Source organism: Vicugna pacos, chromosome 15 (genome assembly GCF_048564905.1).
Source record: "Vicugna pacos chromosome 15, VicPac4, whole genome shotgun sequence".
Classification (NCBI taxonomy): Eukaryota; Metazoa; Chordata; class Mammalia; order Artiodactyla; family Camelidae; genus Vicugna; species Vicugna pacos.
In genome coordinates, this window is record NC_133001.1 from 26,211,637 (window position 1) to 26,230,863 (window position 19,227).

General features: G+C 36.5%; 1 long non-coding RNA gene across 2 annotated transcripts in view; it reads left to right on the plus strand.

Moving 5' to 3' along the window:
* Positions 1-19,227, plus strand: part of LOC140685874 (uncharacterized) — a 148,806-nt gene that overhangs the window by 17,354 nt on the left and 112,225 nt on the right. For both annotated transcript variants that reach the window (XR_012059315.1, XR_012059314.1), the window contains exon 3: positions 260-353. This is a non-coding gene — a long non-coding RNA (uncharacterized lncRNA). The remainder of the gene's footprint in view (positions 1-259; positions 354-19,227) is intronic.

Below are 19,227 nucleotides of genomic sequence, written 5' to 3' on the forward strand. Positions count from 1 at the left end.
TACATGCTATTTAGGGGTAAAGTTGCATGTTTTCTGCAACTTCCTCTCAACTGGTTTGGGAAAAAAAATTATAGAGAGAATATAGAAGAGTGATAGAGCAAATGTAGTTAATTGTTAATTGCTGGAGAATCTGAGTGGAAGGTGTATCAGAATTCTTTGTACTGTTCTTGCAACTCTTTTGTAAGTTTAAAATTGTATCAAATTTAAATTTAAAAAAATAAAACAAATCTTTGAATAAAATTCACCCTCTGTCCCTTAGCTTCCAGCCAGGATCAAATACAACTACCAATACAAACAGAAAAACCAACTGGAGCAAAAAGAAAACAAATTATTTTTGACCTGTTACTTGTCAGGTACTGTTTTTCTTTGTTTTATTTAAATCTTTTAACACACTGGAAGCACTGTTTCTTGACCTCATCTGTGCATTACAATCACCTAGGGAGTTTTAAAGCTCCTTATACTCTGGCAACAACCTCTCTGGTGAATTTAAAAGCTCTGGGGGTGAGACCCTGTCATCAGTATTTTTAAAGTTCTCTGGGTGATTCCATTGTGCAGCCAAGGTTGAGACCACTGTCTTTGACCTAAAGTCTAAGGTCTAAAGACGTTTATTATCTCCCTTTTATAATTGTCAAAGCAAAGGCCCAGGGAGATTCAATAACTTACCCAGCTTGTGGAAGTAGCAGAGGGATTGGATGGACACAGGTATACAGAAAATGGGAGACATCCATGTGACCCCATTTTCAGGCTCTTACTACCTCACCTTCTGGCCCTCTTGGGTCTTTACCCCGCTTTCTCAAGCTTGATCTTCAGACAAGGAGCTGAGCTGAATGCTGCAAAATACAATCACACTTGCTTTGGATTTTAAGGAACTTATAAAATGAACACAAACATATAAAAGGTAGTGCATATTTATAGAAATATCCTATAAAAGCACATAGCTGCTTTGTGAGAGGGTGAAATGTGGTGTTGGGAGTAGTTTCAATCCAGAAAGACTTTGATAAGTGGACAAGATAGAGAACTTTACATCTCTAAGCACTCCTTCTCATGATAGCATATTTCTTTTCAACTTTTATACATATATGTTATATATATGTATATATATAAGTGTAGTCAGTTTATAATGTGTCAATTTCTGGTGTACAGCATAATACTTCAGTCATACATGAACATACATATGTTCATTTTCATATTTTTTCACCATAAGTTACTACAAGATAGTGAATGTAGTTCCCTGTGCTATATACTATAAACTTGTTGTTTATCTATTTTATATATATATTAGTTATTATCTGCAAATCTCAAACTCCCAATTTATCCCTTTCTCCAGTAACCATAAGTTTGTTTTCTATGTTTGTGAGTCTGTTTCTGTTTTGTAAATAAGTTCATTTGTCTTTTCATTAGGTTCCACATATAAGTGATATCGTATGATATCTTTCTTTCTCTTTCTGGCTGACTTCACTTAGAATGACATTCTCCAGGGCCATCCATGTTGCTGCAAATGGCATTATTTTATTCCTTTTCATGGCTGAGTACTATTCCATTGTATAAATATACTACAGCTTCTTTATCTAATCATCTGTTGATGGACATTTAGGTTGTTTCCATGTCTTGCCTATTGTAAATAGTGCTGCTACAAAATTGGAGTACAAATATCTTTTTGAATTAAAGTTTCCTCTGGATTTATGCCCAGGAGTGGGATTGAATTATATGTCATCTATTTTTAGTCTTTTGAGGAATCTCCGTACTGTTTTCCATAACAGCTGCACCAAACTACATTCCCACCAACAGTGTAGGAGGGTTCCCTTTTCTCCACACCCTCTCCAGCACTTATTGTTCATAGACTTTCTAATGATGGCCATTCTGACTGGTGTGAGGTGATTTTAGCAGGAAGACTTTCAGCTTTTCACCTTTGAGTATTATGCTGGCTGTAGATTTGTCATAAATAGCTTTTATCATGTTGAGATATGTTCCCTCTATACTCACTTTGATTAGAGTTTTTATCATAAATGGGTGTTGAATTTTATCAAATGCTTTTTATGCATCTGTTGAGATGATCATATGATTTTTGTCCTTTCTCCTGTTCATGTGATTGATTTGCATATGTTGAACCATCCTTGTGTCCTTGGGATGAACCCAACTTGATCATGGTGTACAATCTTTTTTATGTGCTGTTGGATTCTGTTTGCTAATATTTTGTTGAGGATTTTTGCATCTATGTTCATCAACGATACTGGCCTATTGTTTTCTTTTTTGGTAGTGTCTTTATCTGGCTTTGGTATCAGGGTGATGGTGGCTTCATAGAATGAGTTTGGGAGTATTCCCTCCTCTTCAGTCTTTCGGAAGAGTTTGAGAAGGATTGGTATGAGCTCCTCTTTGTATGTTTGATAGAATTCTGCAGTGCAGCCATCTGGTTCTGGACTTCTGTTTTCAGAGGGGTATTTTACATTGCTGATTCTATTTCGCTTCTAATGACTGGTCTGTTCAAATGATCTATTCCTTCTTGATTCAGTTTTGGTGGACTTTATGTTTCTAGAAACTTGTCCTACTTTCAGCCCCACCTTCAAGCCCCACCTCTCTTCTCCTGAGAACACACCAACAATGGAACCAATCCAAGAAAGCAGCTATGGAGTGGCTGTGTTGTGCCTCCCCCTACCCCCACACACCAGAAGTGATGCTCTTTCATGGGGGTCCCAGGCTGTTCTGTTCGACACACACCCCCAGCCAGAAGTCACTCACCTTTCAGTCCCCTGAGGCTGCCTCCGTGCCCCAGCCTTCTGCCCAGGCTCCTCACCGATCTCTACCATCCAGTCCCATCTTTTCCCTGCCATCTTGCATCTAGAGCTGGGGATCGCAGGGACCCCCCCATGTCAGTTTCCCTTAGTTCTGTCTGCTAAGTGGCTGCCACTTTCTCCTCCGAGCCTCAAAAGCTCCGCTTCTGTCCCTAATGACCTCCCGGCTGGCTGGCGAAGGGGAGTCCCGTTGTGAAGGTGTTTATCTTCCTGTGCTGCTCCCTCCCCACAGGACTGGTCCTGCACTAATTTTTTTCTTTTTTTCTCTTACCAGATTTTGTGATAATCTGACTGTATTTAGAAGTGAGAGACACTCTGCCAGAGTTCAGTAGGTTTTCTTTCCTTTCAGGAGTCAATCAAATACTCAGTAGGTCCCTTAGTCCAGGTGGTAAGATTACCTTGTTTAGATGAAACAGTGTCCCTTTCAGTGGGTTCGTAGATGTAATTCTTGGTGTATTTGTTTGAGAGAGCAAGCTGTGAGTCTCTTTTCTCCACCATCTTGGCCAGCTCTTCTCTTTTCAGCTTTATTTCTTTACTATTTTTCTCTTTGGCTCCTCCTTAAATTTCCTTCGACTAGACAAAACAGACCTTTAAAAAAAATCTTAAATAAGAAATTTCAAAAAGATTTCACCCCAAATTTAGAATAGTTAAGTATGCTTCCTTTAAGCCCCATTTCTCAGTAACTTGTAGATCTTTAGAAAGAACTATGTCTCATTTTAGTTTAGTCCCATCTATTAACTTTTCATATTGCTGAACAGATAATATTCATGTAGTAAACCTTAATTGTTGTTGTTCCTGGGTTTCACAAACGTTTAGAAATAAGCCTCTGCAAGTACTATTTAAGCTGAAAAAGGGGAAATTTGACCCATCGTTTATCACTTAGCTCGTTAGCATTCTAATATGACTGCAATTTGCATTTGACTAAGGGTTTGTTTTTTCACTCTTGTAATCTTGTTGGCAGAATATCGCAGTTTTTGGTTGATTTTTTTTTAAAACAAATTGTCTATCTACATTAGGGAAATAAGGTGGTGTTAATACAAGAAAATTGAAAGTGAATTAATTGCTCTAAAACAATTCCATGTTGGTTTAGCCTCTTAGGTGGTGTTATTTGCATGGGTCTCACAAATGCTAATGATCAATTCACATTGACATTTAAACAAAATCAACCCTAAGACATTTCTCACACTTCCTAATGAATGATTTTCTCTTAATCTCAAATTACCTAGGTCCTGCAGTGATCTAGGATAGCTCTACTTTAATTAGTAAAAGAGTGGCTGAGGCTTTCCAATAGCTTCTTCAGGTAACTAATTCAGAATGAACTAGCTGTTTTCTAGCTCTGTACCCATCAAAGAATGTACCTTGATGTGGATACACATAAGAAGGAAATTAACTGGACGATGTTGAGGCAATCTTACTGGTATTGAGATTTTTATTATTAAAAAAAGTAATTAAATATTTTAGGTAATAACATGTTATTATACAATAGTCTAAAAATATTTCAGAAGGCCTATAGTAAAAAGCACATTCACTCTAGAGAGAGGCAGGGTATCTCCAGTGTCATGACACCATTCCTTTCTATATGTGCTATAGACTGAACGTTTGTGACCCCCAAAAATTCATATGCTGGAACCTAATCTCCAAAATGATAGTATTTTGGAGGTAGGGACTTAGGGAGATAATCAGGTCATGAGGGTGAAGCACTCATTAATGAGATTAGTGCGTTATAAAAGAGACGTCCAAAGTGCCTACCCATTTTGCCCATGTGAAGACACAGCAATAAGATGGTGGTCTGTGAAGCAGGAAATGGGCTCTTACCAGACACCAAATCTGCAAGCAGCTAGATTTTGGAATTCCCAGTCTTGGGAACTCTGAGAGATAGATTTCTGTTGTTTAAGCTACTCAGTCTATGGTGTCCTGTTATAGCAGCCCATATAGACTAAGACAGTATGTGTACTAGGTGTCCCAGTATAAGAAGATGTATACAAATATATAACACAGTGATACAAATATAGATAAAAGTATAGAGATATATATATATAGATGTATTTATTGGACAATTATATATATTATTATACACACATGCACACACATATACATTTCTTTCCTTTCAGGAGTCAATCAAATACTCAGTAGGTCCCTTAGTCCAGGTTGGAAGATTACCTTGGTTAGGAGTGTCCCTTTCAGTGCCCTACTATATACTGTGGTAACAGGTTTTCATCACATTTCTCTGTCCTGGGACAAAGTGCCTAATGAACTCCTTTACAGTAGAAAAGGGACTTAAAATACCTGTAAATTAGGAATCCCAAATAATTAATTAGTAGTGATAGAATTTTTGGAATGCAGACAAGAGAGAGGAGCGATAATTAAAAGAACATTAACAATTACCAAGCACCTACTATATGCAGGAGATTATGGTAATCATGTTCAACCTATGTTATCCTGTTTCATTCTCTCAGCAACCATGAGAGACAGATGCCATCTTTCCCACCTGAAAAGTGGTAGAGGTTTAATAACTTGCTAAATACAATGAAGTGTAAGAGTGGAGATTCAAACCCACTTTGAAGTTCTATCCACTTGAAAGCCTGCTTTCTTTTCACTACACCATGCTGCTATCAGAACAAAAGAAGCTTCAATAAAATCTGATAAGAAAATAAATCTGAAAATTTTATATCTTATTGAGGGAAATGTTACCAAGCTCAGGTTTCACTGCTCGAAAAGCCAATATTTGAGAGACAAGTTCTGGTAGGAATGTAAAGGTTGCTTTATTCAGGAGATCAGCAACCTGGGAAGATAGCAGACCTGTGTCCAAAAACCAACTCTGAAGATTCTGCTTAACCATGAAAGTTTTAAAGGGAGAATCATTTGGGGGAGTGGATCAGAGTCTTCATTATCTTCCACTGTGTGCAGACTTTTTTCTGCTTGGTTGGTGGTGAGGTAATAGGGCAGTGTTCCAGAAATCTTGTGCTCAGCCTGAAGTTACCATCCTCCACCTGGGGGCCTTAGTTCCTGTAGAAGTACTCAGATATGTTTCAGGTTGCTATGCACATCCTTAGGAGGAAGCAGGGTCCTGCCCCTTTGCTGCACTATTGTTTCTTGACTACTTTTCCTTTGTTTCTGCGTTCCCTCACTTCCCTAATTTGAATCTACCCTTTGGAACTCAGGGGAGATATAGGAGGCTGAAAGCCTTTTTCCTACAAACAAGAAACTGGGAACAAAGAAAGTCTTTTGTATCTGGGAGGGCTCAGTTTCAAAAGGAAACTGACTTCACTCTTAACAATTCATAAGTCTCATCAAGAACCCATGATGAATATGGCACTGGATTCTGGAAGATGCCAGTAAATCCTCAGGATGGTTCCTGCCTTTGAGGAGGTGATTATATGATGTGGAGCTTGAGCATGGACCCCTGAAACACTAAATACACCTTATAGATGTGAATATATGTGAGAGACTGCCTGGGAAGTTCAGGAATAGGAGAGATGTGGTGATAAAAAAGGTCTCCTGAGGGACTGGAGCCGGGCCTTGAAGGACAAGAAGGTGAAAGGAATTGGGTCAGGGCAAAGAAGATAAGGAAAGAGAGCCAGGTGGGAATATTGAGGCTTGGATCTTCTGAGTCTTGAACATACATATGACGTCCATACCATATACATACGATACATGCATGAGTGTGAGTATGGCTACATTTCTTTACACTTTAAAGAGTACATTACTTATATTTCTGGCAGGAGAGTTAAGTTAATGCAACCACTCTGAAGAGCCATTTGGTAATATCCAAATAGATATGTGCACCTTTGTTCCAGTAATTTTATTACTGAGTATATATCCTGGAGAAATTCCCCCTCACGTACTCAAGTTGCTATGAATAGAATGGTCATTGCATGTTTTTAACAACAAGATATTAGAGCCAACTTACATGTCAATTTATAGTAAAAAGAGTAAATAAATTCCAGCATATTCATCTACTAGAATATCTATGATGCAATGGTTAAAATTCAGTGAAGTGGAACTATATACATAAACATGATAAATCTCAAAAACAATGGTAAGGGATAAAAGCATATTGCAGAATATATTTGGAATGATATTCATATAAAGTTTTAAAAACAGGCCAACAGTCTTATATATCACATATTTGTACCAAAAATATACTACAGTACTACATTTCATATATATACTATGTAGTAAAAAGATAAAAATAAAATTCATGATAGTGTTAATCCCTGAAAATGACAAATTTGAATACAACTTGGAAAGGGCCTTCAACAGTTGGTAGAATAATTTATTTTTTGAACTGTGTACTGGGTACATGAGTGCTTATATATCAATCTCTAATATTTTGTATGCCTATAATATTTCAACCTAAAAACATTAGAAAAGCTAAAAAGAACTAAAAAGATACACAGTGAAATCCTTAATAGTATTTGTTGAGATTATAATGCAGATTAAAATTTCTTCTTTATATTCTATATTTTCCAAAATAAATAATAAAATAAATAAAAACAAGTTTTAGAAGCAGTACATTACAAAGCCATGATATATTGCAAGAGCTTAGAACAGTAATTGGCATACATTAAAGTCTCAATAAATATTCACTGAGTGCATGAATGAAATGGATGGATGAATAATTGAGACCTTAGCAGTACAGTCTAGCAGGGAGGAAGAGAAAGCTACGAATGGTGGAGGCAGGCTAGTGCCTGAGTCAGATAATCCTATGTGGCACCATGTACAGCAGCCATATTCCTGTTTCTAAGGAGTTAGAACCAACTCAGGTATAACGAGATTGGGCAAAGGCAAAAATGTTAACCTGATCAATTTTCCCCACTCTCAGCCAACTATTTCTACCTTCTTTCTCTTTCCCACCTACCTGTGTTGCTGAGATTCCATCATTCCTAGAACCTAAGCCAACCTGTCACCATTTGTAGGACAAGTGGAAATGTCTGTATATAAATGGCATCCACGTATAAGCAGCTAGCCTAGGTAACCTAGGTTGTATCTAGACATAGAATAGATAAAAGCTAGTGAATTTACACTAGGATTGTCTTAGTTTGGGCTGCCACAACAAAGTACCATAGACTGAATGGCTTATAAAAAACAGAAATGTATTTCTTACAGTTCTGGAAGCTGAAACTCCCAGATCAGTGTGCTAGCATTGTTGGGTTCTGGTGAGAGCCCACTTCTGGGTTTTGTGCTGATTTCTTGCTGTCTCCTTATATAACCAAAAAAAAAAAAAAAAGGTAAGAGAGCTCTCTAGGGCCCCTTATATAATGGCACTGATCCCATTCATGAAAGTTCCACCCTCATGAGCGAATTATCTCCCAAAGGCCTCACCTCCTAATGCCATCACATTAGGGGTTAGAATTTCAACATGAATTTTGGGGGACACAGATATTCAGCCCATAAGTATCAAACCTTAAAAACATCATCTCAAATATTTCATTAGGCTGGGGTTGAGGCACCATAGACAGATTATATGGATTCAGTAATACATTTGCTAGATTTAAATGAGTCCATATTTGTATTTGTACTGAAGTTCTTATACACCCAACCAGAATTATATACCACTTGGTAAGAGTCTGCTTATTAAACTGACGAACAACATGATTTTTTGGGCCTAGGCAGTTTGGAGAAGATACAACAAGAATCTGCATAGAAAATAGCAGTAATCTTCTAAATACAGCCAAGTCAATTGTATCTGTTGTGCACTAACAGAAAGACTCCTGGGTTTTAGTAGATAGCCCACTATGTAATCATCCTGACTGAGTAGCCTCAGATACTTTGTTTTGAAGGGAGTGCAGAAATCCTGCAGGTTTAATTGCCAATAAATCAGCATGACCTCCACTCCCTGGTATTCCTTTTCTACAATGATCTTTTCAACCAGAAGATGAAGAGATGTATTTTACAGTGTGTGTGTGTGTATTGCCTGTGGTAAGATAACAGAATTATACTTGCCATTTTCTCCATTATAGGCTATGCTAGATAATGAAGGACCATATTAATGACATGTTCTGTTTGCTTTTAGGTTATTTCCATCTTGTATTATAGTTATCTTTTTTCGTTATTATGGAGAGCTGTCTTTCTTTTTTTTAAAAAATCCTTCTGTCATTTGTTAGTTCAATATTTTACCATCACTAGAGATTTTATTTACTAGTTAATTCAAAAGAATTTGCATTAAAATATTCTGGCTCACTCAAAAAGCTATTCATGACCTGATTGAATTGGATGTTACTCTTAGCTGATTCTCAGATTTGGTTTTAAAAAAATAGCTATTTTAAATTAATATTTCTAATTCATGACTATAACTAATATAGAAATTTTAACTCTCATCCATACCCAAATGTTACATAAACTTGCTGTTTGTACTGTTGAACTGTTTGTATGTTTAAGTTTAATTTGAATGAATATTATTCTGTGGTATATTTATATGTTTAGAGTTTTATGTGAACCCTATAAGAAAACATGAAAATTTAAAACTAGTGAATAGTAGGTTCTACTTTATACTTAATCTCAGAGTGCTGTTGCTACCTATTCTGATTTTAGGGTAATGCTTTTCTTTCCTGACCACTGGGAGCTGGACCAGATGATTCCTTGAAGCTCTGTCTAGCTCTCAGATCTATGATGCAACCTGCTGAGTCAGGAGGCGATCTTCTTATGGGCTATATGCTGGACAATACTGTTGTGCTTTAAATATACAGTTTTAAATGTTTTAGGATTGAAAAGATTCTGGGATGATGGCAACAGTGACATAGTTTGTTAATCTTTCCAGATCCCCATATAACAACAAATAGAACCACTAGATAGCAAAACCAAGATCATTTTCCATAAAATTAGGTGGTAGAGTATCCTCAGAAAACCCAAAATACAAGCAAATGAGAACAAGCCACCAAAATCCACAAGACCTGCCATTTGTGTGGGAGAAAGCAGAGGAAAGCAATAGGGCCTCTGATGAACCTGAAAACAGAGTAGAAAAAGTAGCCAACAGATATTCACTGGAAAGGCAAAAGACCAGTATGAGAATAGCAGCTGAAACTGGGAGGTATTTCCCCCAGTCCAAAGGCAGTTGAATGTGAGAGGCCTACAGTGTTGGGTGGAAAGGAATAGAAAAGATTGGTCCCAATAAACTCTTTAAACTACCAGCTAGGGCTCCCTTCCAGAGTAGAGCCTGACCCAGACTTCTGAGAGTGGATTCACAACTATCAGGACAAACACAATATAGATGAAGGAAAGGAAGAATCATGGCCAGGAAATTTCCGACAGCAAGCAGTTAATTTTTAAACACTTAATGGAAACAAAAGAGAAAGCTCAATGAAGTTAGCAAAGCTACTCTGAACCATGCCTCCTTTTAAAAATTGAGAGAAACTCTTTTCACACAAAAATGGGCAATAAAGTAGTTAATATACTAAAAAGAGGGGGAGGGAATGAGGAACGGATTGACATCACTTCAATGAAATTATATCAGAAACGTGTCCACAGAACACATCAAAACCAGAAACGTTTAATTTCACAATAATCTAAAAGGTATTAAGAAAAATAATCTAAAAGATATTGACATAAAAAAATCACATTTTATTTTGAACTTAGAATTAAAAAACAAAATAAAAATCATTTTGGAAATGAAGTCTTAACTATAAAGGAACATAAGAGAACATATAAATAATATCTTAACAGAAATAAAAGATGAGAAGAGTAAGAATTTTTAAAATGAAGTTAAAAGACTTAGAAACAACTCAAGAGAAAGTGACAAATTAAAGACAAGTATGCTGTACACTAGACGTTGATGCAACATTATAAACTGACTATACTTCAATAAAATAAAAATAAATACAAAGAAGATCCAATATACAGATAATAGGAGGTCCTCAAAAAAGAAATCAAAGTGAGGAAACAAATCATATACTAAAAAATGCAATTTTAGAAAACTTCACTGAAATAAAAAGAAAAAAGAACTTAAATTACATGTTGAAAGAATATACCATGTATCAAAGAATATCCACCAGGATAACCAATACCAAGACATAATTTAGTAAAATTATTGATTTTAAAGAAAAAAGGGAAAGAAATCCTTTAGGTTTCTAAGCAAAAGGAGCATGTAATTCATATGCCAAAGACAATGATGTTATTATCAGACTTGTCAATACTTTATGCGAGACAAAAATGTAGTAACATATTTAAGACACTCAAAGAAAATAAATGTGAATCAAGGATAAATTCAGCAAAACTGACCATCAAGTATTAAAAACACAGAAAAGCCTAAGTGAAGCAAGCCAGAAAGAGAAAGAAAAATACCATATGAGATCGCTCATATGTGGAATCTAAAACAAAACAAAACAAAAACAAAAACAAACAAAGCATAAGTACAAAACAGAGACAGACTCATAGACAGAATACAAACTTGTGGTTGCCAAGGGGGCGGAGGGTGGGAAGGGATAGACGGGATTTCAAAATTGTAGAATACATGAACAAGATTATACTGTATAGCACAAGGAGATATACACAAGATCTTATGGTAGCTCATGGAGAAAAAAATGTGACAATGAATATATATATGTTCATGTATAACTGAAAAATTGTGCTCTACACTGGAATTTGACACAACATTGTAAAATGATTATAAATCAATAAAAAATGTTAAAAAAAAACCACACACACACAGAGTAAAGTGTTTATCAACATGGAAGAACTCCGAGAATTTCACTCTTTTGCTCTCTGAGGAGTCTATTACACAATAAGCTTTAGACAACAAAATGACTAAAGCGACATTGACATTAGGCCTGCTCATGAGTAGTAACCAAATAATCACATATAGGCTAAGATTAAATAACGATTAAAAGGGAGAGTATGGTATGTGGTGACTCTCTGACAATGTAGATACAGTACAGCTATTAAAACTGGGAGGACAATGGGGAGACGAATATGGGAAATTTAAAAATCTGTTCTCAGTAATTCTATTCATATTTTTCTGAGCCTGTGATTTATATAACACAGGGTAAGATGAACAGCAATTATGGGATATTTGAATTGTGTTTTACCTTCTGCCCTTGAATACCAGGATTTCCAGTAAGGAAGACTAAATACAGGAGGGGTTAAATAAAAAAAACTATCATCCTGAATTTGAATTGGAAATATCAATATTAACTCAGAGATATGTTATGTTCAAAATGTATGTTTTTCTGTAGTTGCGTGTTGTTTTACAATAGAAAGATATTTTTAAAATTTTATTTAAAAATTTTCATATCTCTGTCCACTAAAGAGGCCTAGGAACAGTGATGAATCCTGTAGCCATGAGCCTCATCTCTAGCATCCAGATTGTGGTCTTGAAATATAGTATCATTTCTCCCCAGAAGGAACCTGAGCTTCTTAGGGAAAGGCTGATTTCAGGTCTTGGGCATTATGTTAGTTTGCTAGGGCTACTTTACCACAAATGAAGTGACTCAAATAATAGAAATTTATTGTCTCACAGTTCTGGAGTCTAGAAATCCAAAATCAAAGTATTGGCAGAGTTGGTGCCTTCTGAGGGTTGTGAGGGAAGGATCTGCTCCAGGCCTTTCTTCTTGACTTGTAGATGGACATCTTTTCCCTGTGTTTCTTCACATTGTCTTCTCTCTGCATCTGCCTCTGTGTCCAGATTTTCTCCTTTTTTTATAAGGACACTAGTCATATTAGATTAAGGCCCACTCTAAGGCCTCATTTTAACTTGATCACCTCTGTAAAAACCCATCTCCAAATAAAGTCACATTCTGAGATACTAAGAGGGTTGGAACTTATCAACATGTAAATTGTGGGGAGACAATTCAACCCACAGCAGGCAGTAAATATACAGAATAAATTTCAAACACCTTGTTATACTAGATAGTGAGGAAGTTATTAAGATTTACCAGGGCCATAGCCAAAGACCTAGGAGCCAACCTGAAGAAAAGATATGAAAATTACAATTTGAGGACAATTACAAATTTACAATAAAATTACAATTTTTAATATATATTAAATTGGTCTCCTTTAGAGGATGACAGGGAACTAATTCATTGTCTTGAAAACCGACAATGCTAAAGAATCCACTATTTACCCTACCCTCTATATATGAACAGTGCCATGTATCACTTTATAGTAAGTGAGGGGAAGCATCTTTTTATAAAAGTATTTTATGCTTTTATATAATAATAATTTTAAAAGAAATAACAGAATTTAGCAACCCTCAACAAATTAATGGATACAGTCACTGAGCATCAACAAGTTTTCTTTCACTGTGCCTCCCAGTGAAAGAAAACATTATCACCTAGTGTCTTAGTTCACGGGGCCGCTATGACAACATATCACAGACTGGATGGCTTGTAAACAGCAGAAATTTATTGCTGACAGTTCTGCAGCCTGGAAATCTGAGATCAGGATGTCAACATGGTTGAGTATGGGCCCTCTTCTGGGTCCCAGACTTACCATGGTATCCTCACAGGTGGAAGGGGCTAGGGAGCTCTGTGGGATCTCTCTTCTAATTCTATTCATGAAGGCTCCTCCCTATGGACCTAACCACCTCTCTAAGGCCCTACCTATTAATACTATCATTTTGGGGAGTGAGGATTTCAGTACTTTGGGGAGCACAGACATTCAGACCATAGCACCTAGTCTTCCCAAAGGGATTAAACTTGAATGTAATCATGCCTCTGGATCCAGCTGCCAATGTGAAGGAAATGAAGAAGATAGAGAAACTTGTTGAACCATGGGTATACAGTCAGCAGTGTTTATAGTGTAGGAGAGTATACAGGTTTAACAGGTAGGGTGTAAAGAAAAGAATTGGAGGAGGAACCTGTAGATTAAAAGAGACTTGAAAAAATTTCTTAACAGATAAGACTAAACAATAGTCTAGGAATGCACATTTGGATGCCTTATTACACTTGGGTGGTAATACTGTAAAGAAAGCAAGGATTGCTTTTTTTTTTTCACATTTTTTTCTCTGTGATTTATCATAACATTTTGTGTATGTTTCCCTGTGCTATACAGTGTAATCTTGTTTATCTTTTCTGCAATTTGAAATCCCAGTCTATCCCTTCCCACCCTCTACCCCCCCCCCCCCGCCCTGGTAACCACAAGTCTGTATTCTCTGTCCATGAGTCTATTTCTGTCCTGTATTTATGCTTTGTTTTTGTTTGTTTGTTTGTTTTTGTTTTTTAGATTCCACATATGAGCGATCTCATATGGTATTTTTCTTTCTCTTTCTGGCTTACTTCACTTAGAATGACATTCTCTAGGAGCATCCATGTTGCTGCAAATGGCATTATGTTGTCGGTTTTTATGGCTGAGTAGGGATTGCTTTAATACTCAGAATAGTAACTATTTTTTTGAAGAGAGACTGTTATTATTGGAACGAGTATATAGAGGGGCTTCTGGTTGGGGGCTGGGGTTGACAGAGTTTTATTTCTTGACTTGAATGGTGGTTACAAAAGTGTTTACCTTACAATAACTCACTAAGCTATATATTTGTCTTGTGTGTTTTTCTATATGTTTTGTTTTTTCAATAAAAAATTTTCCTCCTTTTTGTTTCGTTTTGTGTTAAGAGCAGTGCAAAATATAAAGTCTCTTTAGAAGAGACTTGTGCTGTATGCTGCTTTCATTTCAGGACACTTGTCAGTGTCCTCCAAAAATCCTAGTGTGATCACATTTTCCTGTTAAATTTAGCAAAGCCTGTTCTTGGGATAAGAGACAAACATTCATTTCTGTCTGCAATCTGATTCAAGAACAGGATAGGAAAAAAGTAGCGAGAGGCCAGCAAAGTAAAAGATAAAAATGTTTTGCCATCTAAGCATATTTCTGCAAAAAATAAAACTGGGAGAGCATAGGTATAGGTATGGCAGCATTAGTAGGGTGGTATCACAAAAACCTCTCTGAGAAGCTATAGAATCCTTTACTTTTCAAGTTTACAACTTCATTCCACCCAGATTAGACAAACAACATTTGAGCTTTTACCCATTTGATCCATTGATCTTTTGACTTTAAGCTATAAATCAGTCTTTAAATTACTAGCAAAGATCTTTCTGAAAGCTAACTTTCCTAAAGTACTAGTTAAAGGGAAGAACAGGAGTCTGCAGTATCAGCAGTATCTGAGATGAGTGAGAAGAAGGCCATGGGATCTGTGTCACAATGTGCAAGTATGGATTGAGTATCAAGTTTTCTGTAGAGTCTCAATTTTAAATATGGAGTGAGGGGGAGAGAGTATAGCTCAAGTGGTAGAGCACATACATGCTTAGCATGCATGAGGTCCTGCATTCAATCCCCAGTACCTCCTTTAAAACAAATAAACAAACCAACCTAATTACCTCTCTCCCCTCCTCCCCCCCAATTTTTTTAAAACATCAAAATGGAGTTGGAGCTCCAAATATATGGTCACCGTATCTATTTTACAAACTCATTCTTTGTCTTCCTTCCTCCATTCTTAATGAAAACAGTGCTGTTCTTGCAAGTAGATCTGGCAGATGAATTTAACACATTCTTAAACATTTAAATTATTAGAACGAGCCCAAAGGGTTCTGAGGATGTGCCCCAGAACTCCCAAGTTGCCACTTGGAGGAGGGGTGTTGGTAAGCAGACAGTTACTCAAATCCTGTCAATTATTTAAGGCCCAGCTCAGCATCATCTTTCTGTTCTCCTGGCCTCTTAAGCTGACTGAACCACTCATAACTTAGCTTTCAAAATTATTTTGTCAAAACAATGGTGGCTTTATTCCCACTCTGCATATTGTTCTCCAACTACTTGGTGATTGTTGACTTTGTGTCTCTATCTGGTTACGAAGCTTCCTAAGGCAGCAAGTATGTCTTATATTTTTCTGTATTCTTCACTGCACATAGAAAACACTCAATACTCATTGATCTCATTGACTGATCCTTTAACTCATCCATTTGTTCAATCAAAAATATTTTTTGAGGACCAACTATGTGCTGTCCTTTCTGCCAGAGTTACAGCTTGTAAGCAAGTTTCTACTGTCGTGAAACTTTGATTTTAATAGTTAAGGAATAAGCAAGAACCCCAAGATACTTTTACTTGGATGGTGGTTGCAAAACTATGGACTCCAAAGTGACTAACTTTCCAGCGGTAGCAGGGGCTAAACTGCCCCTTTGTCCAAAAAGAATTTTCAGCCCATTCTGCTGCTTAATGGTAGGCAAACTAAAAGAAAAGGAAAAACAGAACAGGTCCAGCAGGTGTGAATTCTTTCTGGTTGTTCTCCCCTTCAGTGAAGTGCATACTTCAAAAGCCAAGTTCAAAATCCGGGGATGGGAGGGGATTCAGTTTCCCTTTGAATTTCCCTCTGATTCCTGTACTTCTTCTCATTACTTTCCCTCAGACATACATGATTTTGTATACTACATACATATATTGTGTACACATGTATATCTGTGTGTATATATGTACATACACAGACGTATATGAACACACATGTTTATATGTATATATGTGTGTACACGTGTGTGTGTGTACAATGCAGTTAGTTTCTCTTCCCCCCGCTTTATAGTGTTTCTAGGGAGACTTTTATTTTTAAAGCAGTAATCACCCTGGTGTCCTTTACCCTCTAGCGTGATTTCTCAAAGTCAGGGCAGTGCCAAAGCTGTAAACCTTTGCCTTTATGATTCTCTTTTTGATGTTGGAGCTTTCTCACCACCTGCTCTTTTGTCTAAGCAATTCCCAGAAGCCTAGGAATTTGGCTACTTCTTAACCATTGTTATTTATTTCATCAATAGTGTTGAAGTGGAAAATTTTGTATTACTGTGACAACAGTAACATTAATTTTCAAAGTAGATGTTTTCCTGGCTTTTTTTGTTTTGACACAATAATCTTGGACTGAAAAGAGGACTAAATACATTTGCCCCAGGCCAGCTGCCCAAGCTTTATAATGCATATAGTATAAAAATGCTAACACTCTGCCCTTAAAAATTAACTATAGTGCAAAATGGTGCAATGCTGTTAATTAATTGATAGAAACATAGATACAGGTACTTTCGGAATGAGGAAAAAAGTGTAAAAGTCAGTCGTTCCATTTGTATGAATAAAGAGAAAACGTAAGGAATTTCAATATTTTCTGTTACTTCTGGTATGAAAAAAGACATGAACTGTACTCGTTTGACTAGAATCTTTTAGTCCTTGAGGGCTTTGAATTGTTTCAAAAATCTCCAGAGGTAAACAAATCTCTCTAAACAAAGAGATACTGCAGCATAAAGTTCAGGTCAGAGTACATGTGGGAAAGATCCACTGTTACCCACAGTTTCATTGATTGTCTGTCCACAGCCAACTTGGTTTGAGCTTCCTCAGAGCTCAACTTGGGAACAGTACAGTCATCTGGAGCCACTCTGTACCGAATGACAACCATCTGCCTCCCATGTGCCCTTTCTACTTGGACAAATAAAAACAATCACCCACACAAAAACCCATTAATGCATATTTCTTCAAAGACACTCAGCCCCACCCTTAAGCAGTAACACCTCTGACAGCATTCTTTGAGTATCAAGGATGGATCACCTAGAGCAAACCTTGGACATATTTAGAATGTCTGTGCATTTCTACAAGAAAAATACTCCTGGTTATGTTTTTGGAGACTTTCATCTTCCCATCTGTCTGTAATCGGATTACTCGAATGATGTACAGAGAGTGAGTGAACAATTATTTACATGAGCCTTGGCTTACAGCACTAAATTTTGACAACAGTGATACTATTTTAAAAGGATTCATGATTTGTTATTATCTTGTTATTTTTTATATTCATAACTTGTTTCCTTATCTTCAGAGATAATCTACTCTTTTGAGTATTAGGGATCTAGGAGTGGTAGATAAAAGAAGTGACTGTGGACAGACAATCAATGAAACTGTGGGTAACAGTGGATCTTTCCCACATGTATTCTGACCTGAACTTTATGCTGCAGTATCTCTTTGTTTAGAGAGATTTGTTTACCTCTGGAGATTTTTGAAACAATTCAAAGCCCTCAAGGACTAAAAGATTCTAGTCAAACGAGTACAGTTCATGTCTTTTTTCATACCAGAAGTAACAGAAAATATTGAAATTCCTTACGTTTTCTCTTTATTCATACAAATGGAACGATAGTAATGCAGTGACCCTGTAAAGCCTTAGGCTGAGTTAAACAGTTGGTCTTATCAAAGCATTTTCTCTTAGATCATTGTGGGGCAGGGGAGCATATTTTTACCCCTGAAAAGATATGATAGCTTACAACCCTTGAAGTAAGTATAGGACAATTAATTCTGTGTTAATATGTTGCTACTGACCTGTGAACTCAAGATATCATTTTCTCATATAACATTTTTTTAATTGGAGTATGGTCAGTTACAATGTGTCGATTTCTGGTGTACAGCATAATGTCCCAGTCATGTGTATGTATGTATATATATATATATATATATATATATTCATTTTCATATTCTTTTTCATTAAAGGTTATTACAAAATATTGAATATAGTTCCCTGTACTATATGGAAGAAATTTTTTAAAATCTATTTTTATATATTGTGGTTAACATTTGTAAATCTCAAACTCCCAAATTTATCCCTTCCCACCTCCTTTCCCCTAGTAACCACAAGATTGTCTACTGTGACTGCAACACTAATGAACTCATCTACAAAACAGAAACAGACTCACAGTCATGTAACATATTTGAAACAGCCAGTTTGCCTATTTCCACAGCCCACAAAACTAGAATATTCTTTCTAATTTGTCTAACAAGTGAGTGGAGCTCAAAGTTTGGGAACAAGAAGAATTTGAAGCCTGGTGAGATATAATACACCATAATGCACATTGACTACTGAGTTATATGGGAGATCAGTAAAAAAAATAAAGAAATAAATATCTGTGTGTACTTAAATGATGTCTCACTATATTTACCCCTACTTCTTGAGTTATGTTGAATCATACTCATTCATTTATTTAACAAATATTTATCAAGCTTCTGCTATATGCTAAGTCTGATATAGGCACTGGGAACATAATAGTGATTGAAACAGGTAAAAATTGTGTAACTTATACTCTAGTGTATTTAAGGATAATGATTCAGTGTATGAGCCACATTCACAGAATTAGTTCCAACATTGCTCCAACTGATTATTTTAGTCTGTCCCCAACCACTCTTGGCTCTCAGTTGTTCTTCAGTTCCTTTTCTGCCTGATCACTTTAGTTTGGCACATTGATTGACAAACTTTCACTTTGTTCTTCATATTCTATACTTTGTTCTTAGTCTTTCAAAAACTGCCTTTCCCTTCTGATATGCCTCCCCTGAGAACAAATGACCCAGTGATAAGCCTCCTGGTGTATAACTCCCAGAGCCTACCATATTTCTGTACAACTCATACCAGAGATGCCCTGAGCCATGAGCAGATACTAGACAGTAGACTTGTGTTTTGTTCTTAGTTGCAGACTGCATGGTTATGCACAGTGAGGAATATTTCTGAGCAGAGCTTCTT